Genomic DNA, 5,636 nt, shown 5'->3' with positions numbered 1-5,636 from the left:
GCCCCAAGATCACCTATCTTCATGAAAGCAACTCTGCTTTGAAGGACTCTGTTTCCTTGTGGGTGGGGAGCCGTCTATCTCTGTTTCTGGATCAGCCTCGGTGCACCCTGCAGGACACAGGGCCTGATTTGTGCACAGGTGGGGTGGTGGCCACCCCAGCAGAGCTTGCCTTCCCACAGTCTCTCCTATCTGTCGCCTGCCTCCTGACAGGCCTTACCTGTCTTAAGGCCGGGAGATGACCTCCACTGAGCCCTTCCAGCTCTGCGAGCCAAGAACCAGTCAGTTCACAAACATTCCTGGGGCTCTGTGCTAGCTCTAATTCTAGAATGTTATGAATTACCATTCTTTTTCCCAACAAAGACAGTCTAAAAGGCTTCCCCTCAGGGACAGGTGACAAAGACTTGTTGAGACAAAGGCAGGGCCTGACATCAGCTCCTTTCCTGAGAGAAGATATGCAGAGTCTCAAAGGGGAGTGCATGAAGGCACAGCAGGGGGTGAGAAGGAAATGGGCAGGAAAGGGCCCCGTTAGTGGGTCGTGGGTCGCAAGTGCCCTGCTTGCTCTCCCGTCTCCCGTCTTAAACACAGAAGGCAGAGATGCTCCTGGGTATCTCATGTTCTTCCTTGATCACCCCTGTTCAGGAGGCATGTGCGCACGGAATGTGGCCTCCCGGGCTGGGATGGCAAGTGTGTGTGTGTGTGTGTGTGTGTGTGTGTGTGTGTGTATACCTGCACACACACCCTAGGCATAGAGACTCGCTGGTAGCAACGTGACACAAATGAGGAGACATGATGAGGTAGGAAGGGTACCTAAGTGGGAGAGAGGACTGATAGGGGCTGGATGTGGCCCACCCCCCAAATTCTTTGTTGAAATCCTTCTCTCATGGTGTGATGGATTGGGATGTGAGGCTGCTGGGTAGTAATTAGCATTTGATGAGGTCATGAGGGTGGAGCCCGCATGGATGGGGTTAGAGCCCTAAGGAGTCACAAGAGGACTTGCTCCTCCCTGCTTGATGCCATGTGAAGATTTGAGAAAAGGCCCATTTGCAACACAGAGGAGGCTCTCCTCACAGGCTGGAGTTCTGATCTGAGACTTCCAGCCTCCAGAACTGTGAGAAATGTTCTTGTTTATATACCACCAGTTTACGGTACTTCATTACAGTGGCTGGAACAGACTAAGATAAAAGCTATGTTTTAAGCAACAGCTCTGCCATGAGCAGTGTGGCTTTGGGGGAGTTACTTACCCCCTCTGAGTAGAAATTCATTCTGCTGGGAAAATGAATAATAACTCCTGCTCCACTTCCCTCCTTCACATGGTTGTTAGGAGAACAAAAGGGGAGGATATATATGGCACTGTTCCACAGAATCTAAGTTTTCTGAAATATTCAGAAAACATAATCTCTGTGTTTGCTTTTAAAACAAAACACTGCCATTGGGGCTGCCTTTTATTTTTTTTTTTTCTTGCTAAAGTTGAATGTTCTGTACACATGATTCCAAAATACTGTCAGCTTTCCATTTTAGTTTTGAATTTCTACCTGCCATAATGTTTCTCAACAATGAAACCAGGTTCCTCTTTGTGTGGATTCCTTGCTTTCTTCTCTGCCTACCCTGCTATTTCGTGACCTGGGAAAATGAGCCAGGAGGGAGAGAGCAGGGGACTCATCCAGAAATGCTCATGTTGGGGAAAGATCCTGACTCCTGGATAAATGAAGTGTGGATTGCTGGCAAATTTCTTAAGATAATATTTGTGGCAGGAAAAATCATGTTCAGTTAAAAAATTGGCAGCAATTCTCTCACGGAGAGAATTATCTTTTGTTTAGCAAAATACCTTGATGACTTTGAGTACAAAAGGTGAGCTCGCCTGGGGACATGGTTTAGATGCCTTAGACTGGAGGTGGTTTTCAACCTTGCTTGTACATTAGGAACTTTGAAAAAGTATGTGTGCCTGCCCCAGCTCTAGAGCCTCTGATGTGATTGGCCTTGGGTAGGATCTGGCATCACTGTTTTTAAATATCCCGCCCTGTCCTAGAGATTCTAATGTGTAGCCTGGGTTGATTCCTCTGCATCAGAGGCAGACAAGAGGGGCTGAGAAAAGAGTGATAGAATCGGGGAAGAATAGAGAAGAGCTGATAGCTTGATGGGAGATGAGGGAGGGAAAGAAAAGTCAGTTTGGGTGGTGGTGGGCTGGGGTTCTCTGTGCAGAGATGACCAGTGAGGTATTTCCAGTGCCCAGAGGAGCCAGGCACAGTTAACAAAGGAATCCCTGGCATTTAATTTTAGGACACTTGCTTCCCTGTATGTAGTACATACAATACTACCCTGTATCTTCCAGTCCTCAGTGAAAGTCCCATGACCAGTCTAATGTCCATAGTACGGTGGGGGAAAGGCCAGAACTTAGGCTGGCCCCAGTGATGAACAAAAAAAAAATCCAACACCTGCAGAAGATAAAAATTGGAGAAGGGATTGGAAATCCAGCGAGAGTGGGAAATTGGAGCTAGGAGGGAATGAGGACAAAATAGCCTCCCTACAAATCCTCTGGGATATTGGGAAGGATGCTTGGTTTCCTACCGTTTGTGGGCTAGGGATTCAAGGCAATTTTATTTAAATCTCAGTGGATCGTGCCTCAGCTGCTGGAGGACATGAAGACTTTACAAACAGCTGACACTTGAGCCAAAGAATAATAAATAATTCACCACCTTCCACTCTTTCCACCGCACACACTCCATGTGTGGAATATTTTACAGTGATCACAGTTCATTCGCATTCATCTCTCTTTGAGCTTTCCAACAGGCCTGAGAGATGAGGAAGGAAGGAATTTGTCACATGTGATGGCGAGAAAAGGGGATTCTCAGCAGCCTTAGTTTGCATCCAGCAAGTTCCAGGAGTGGTGGGGCTTGAAGCATCACTCATGGTTCTGACTTGGTGTTCAGCCCACCATCTCGGCTTCAGTTTGGGTCTCCAAGAGCTTTGGCCTCACAGGGGGAGCCTTCTTGTGCCTTTACACTCGTTTGTTTTTAGACAACACAAGTCTAGATCTAACATTTACTTTAATCTCTTCCCCCTCTGCCATCTTTTCTCGCCTCTCTTTTCTCTCTCCCCTTTCCCCATCTTCTCATCCCCATCTGCCTACTGTTTCTTTAGCTGTACTCTCATTCCAGAGACTTCGCCTAGCTTCGCCTAGCTGTGGTCATGCACGGATTCCACCTATGCGTGTTTTCAAGCCCTTTCTTATTATTTGGCCTTCTGTGTTTATCTGATTCCAGGATGAGTCAAATGTGCTTACCAGCAAGGATTGCAGAATCCTCGGGTTTCTAACCGGGAAATGGGAAACGGTGGCCCTGCCTATCTGGGAGGAACTTCCTGGCTTTGCTCACGGACCTCCGCAAGCTGATGTTACACTCATTCTCAGCAGCTAGAGAGGACTGAATATATTGACTGGCTTTAGCTGACCTTTGCTCTAGATTTAGGAGAGAGGCATGGTGACCTGTTTCTCCCACATGGAAGCAAACAGTGGAATGCATTTTATGCTCAGGTGTTTGCCATATAGCTTGATACAAAACCATGTCCTGGAAAACTATAAGCCAATCTAATTTATAGAAATAAACTGAGTGAGAATCATTATTTTTTATTGGTACCACTTAATGTGAAGAAAATGCACATTTTCCAAAAATATGGAAAAAACGTTCCATTTGCCTTATTGGGTCCAAATGTTAGGTTTAAATTATTTTACTATGCAAACTTTCTTTCATATCTTGGCAGTAGTGATTTCCATTTTTATTCCTTTGGTATCCATAATCTTATGAGAATCAAAAACATATGCTTTGAGATCACTGGACAGCTCCTCCTCCCACATTTTAAAAATGCACAAGGAAGGTTATTGCTCTGGTAGCAAAAATAACAGGAACGCTATGGGAGAAAATTATGAGGACATCGAGGCTGAATGGGAAAGAGGTTCAAAAGGTGCATTCTGGTTTTCATGCTTTTGATTTGCAAGTCATTAAGCTGGAAGAGCCCCTGCCTCCTGCTGACTGCCACTAGGAATGTGATTTTTTTCTTCTCTAATAGAGGATTGCTTGCTTATTCAATGCTCCAGGTTTGCAATATTGGAGAATAGGGGATCTGGCTTTCCTAGTGCTTCTTGAGATGGGGTGTTTGTTGTCCTGAGGAGTAGGCTGAGAGTGGATGGATTTCTGGCCTCCCTTTGTCTGCAGGAGGAGGGTGCATTTGGTAGGGAGGCAGAAGAATCACACAAGTTTCAGTCTCAGGGAATTTCAGGCTGACAGAAGCTAGTGAAGAGGTGAGTGCATGGTGTTTGCTTCTGAAAAAAAAATTAGAAAAAAAATTGAGGAGAGTCAGATACTGAAAATTAATGAAAGGGTCTTTTGCAGCCAGCATGGAGAGCAATGGGCATCTTTCAGGACAACTGGCACAGGCACTTCAAGACTGGGGGCAAGATAAAGCCCTACCACAAGAACCAGAAGTATGAGCTGGGATGCCGTGCTGCCAACACGAAGATTGGCCCCCTCCACATACACACAGTCCATGTTTGGGGAGGCAATAAACACAATAAGAGGCACTGTGCCTTGAGGGAACTTCTCCTGGGATTCCAAGTGTCATATGCACAAAACAAGGATTGTTGATGCTGTCTACGATGCTTCCAACAACGAACTGGTCCACACCATGGCCCTAGTGAAGAACTGGATCGTGCTCACGGAGAGCCCACGGTCCCCACAGTGTAGGAGCCCCACCCTGCACTGCCTCCCCCCTGGGGGCACAACAAGGGGGCCATGCTGGCTGCCTAGAAGGAAGAGATTTTAAACAAAAAAACGATCAAAGAAAATTCAGAATATGATGAAAGGAAAAAGAATGCCAAAATCAGCAGTCTTCTGGAGGAACGGTTCCAGCACGGCCAGCTTTTGGCATGCATGGCTTTGAGACAGGGTCAGTGTGGCCGAGCAGATGGCTACGTGCTAGAGGGCAAGGAGCTCGAGTTCCATCAGTGGAAAATCAAAGTCCAGCAAGGCAAATAAACCTTCCTCTCATCTATCTTCGGTCATGTAATAAAGGTGTTTATTGTTAAAAAAATAAACAAAATGTGATGAAAGGAAAGTGGGAAGGGTGTCAATGGAGAATGGGAAGGGCAGATGAGAGGCTCAGTGTCCTTCAGGGGTAAGAGGACAAAGGCCCTGGTGGCCTTGCCCCATGAACTGGGTCATAGTCCAGACCTGGCATCGGCATGTTAGAGAATGCTCACTGGCTGTTCAATCAGCCAAAACTCTTGTTTCCAGAAATAAACCATGTCATTCTCTGCCTTCTTCTTTGTCTTTGCCATGTTTGTCCTCCTTGGGACTTTGGCCTTGCTCAGTGTACACAGCTGTATACTTCCAAGTTTCCTCTGTCCATGAATCAGTGATAAGTGAACACGTGTTTTAATCCACAGGTCATTCTTGAATTTCTGTAGCATACTTGCTACTCTTTATCCTCAACAACAATGACACATTAGAATGTTCTCCCCTGGTCCATTAAAAAAACTCACTCTTTTTTCACAGTTGACACAAGCATCTTATTCTCTATGAAACCCTACCTGATCTCCCAAAGCCAAGCTATTTTGTTTCTTTTCTGAGGTCCCCTATACCTGG

The 5,636-nt window shown here is 46.0% G+C and overlaps 1 pseudogene; it reads left to right on the top strand.

Annotated features, from left to right (window-relative positions):
- The first annotated feature begins 361 nt into the window (after positions 1-361).
- On the top strand, positions 362-5,296 carry LOC100856265 (annotated as a pseudogene).
- The last annotated feature ends 340 nt before the right edge of the window (positions 5,297-5,636 follow it).

This window comes from Canis lupus, chromosome 17 (assembly GCF_011100685.1).
Source record: "Canis lupus familiaris isolate Mischka breed German Shepherd chromosome 17, alternate assembly UU_Cfam_GSD_1.0, whole genome shotgun sequence".
Classification (NCBI taxonomy): domain Eukaryota; kingdom Metazoa; phylum Chordata; class Mammalia; order Carnivora; family Canidae; genus Canis; species Canis lupus.
This window is presented reverse-complemented; position numbering and strand designations above follow the sequence as displayed.